Here is a 784-nt window from a genome sequence, read left to right as displayed (position 1 = left end):
AACCATCTCATCCTCTGCCATCCCCTTCTCCTCCTGCCTTCAATCTTTCCCAACATCAGGGTCTTTTCAAATGAGTCAGCTCTTCATATCAGGTGGCAAAAATATTGGAGTTTAATCTTCAACATCAGTCCTTCCAATGAACACTCAGAACTTATCTTCTTTAGGATGGACTGGTTGGGTCTCCTTGCAGTCCAAGGTACTCTCAAGACTCTTCTCCAACACCAGGGTTCAAAAGCATCAATTATTCTGTGCTCAGCTTTATTTATAGTCCAACTGTCACATCCATACATGACTATTGGAAAAACCATAGCTTTGACTATACAGACCTTTGTTAACAAAGTAGTATCTATGCCTTTTAATATAATATACTACCTAGTTAGGTCATAACTTTCCTTCCAAGAGTAAGGCAATAACTAATCTGATTTGTATCTATGACAAGAGCAATTTTCTACTGTTTTATGTTTGGAGCTTCCCTGGCACCTCAGTCAGGTAAAGAGACCACCTGCAATGTAGGAAATTCAGATTCCATGTAGAACTCCAAAACAGATCAAGTACTCTCCTCTCTCTCTCTTTTTTTTAAGTGATTAGCTTATAAAGGCGCTCTGCAGTTAATTCATTGACTGAGCCACCAACACAGAAGTAATCCAATGTTGGATGTTGACCAGATGGTAGAGGTGCTTCTTTTAACCCTTAAGGACCTAACCACCACAGGAACCCTAAGAAGTGGCTTTTCTGATAAAGACTGAGAAGAGCTTAGGGTCCTGATGTTTAGAGTGGCTAAAGG

The sequence above is a fragment of the Bison bison genome, unplaced genomic scaffold (assembly GCF_000754665.1).
Source record: "Bison bison bison isolate TAMUID 2011002044 unplaced genomic scaffold, Bison_UMD1.0 scf7180017864500, whole genome shotgun sequence".
Taxonomy (NCBI): domain Eukaryota; kingdom Metazoa; phylum Chordata; class Mammalia; order Artiodactyla; family Bovidae; genus Bison; species Bison bison.
The sequence above is the reverse complement of the archived record's forward strand: the minus strand, read 5'-3'. Positions refer to the sequence as shown.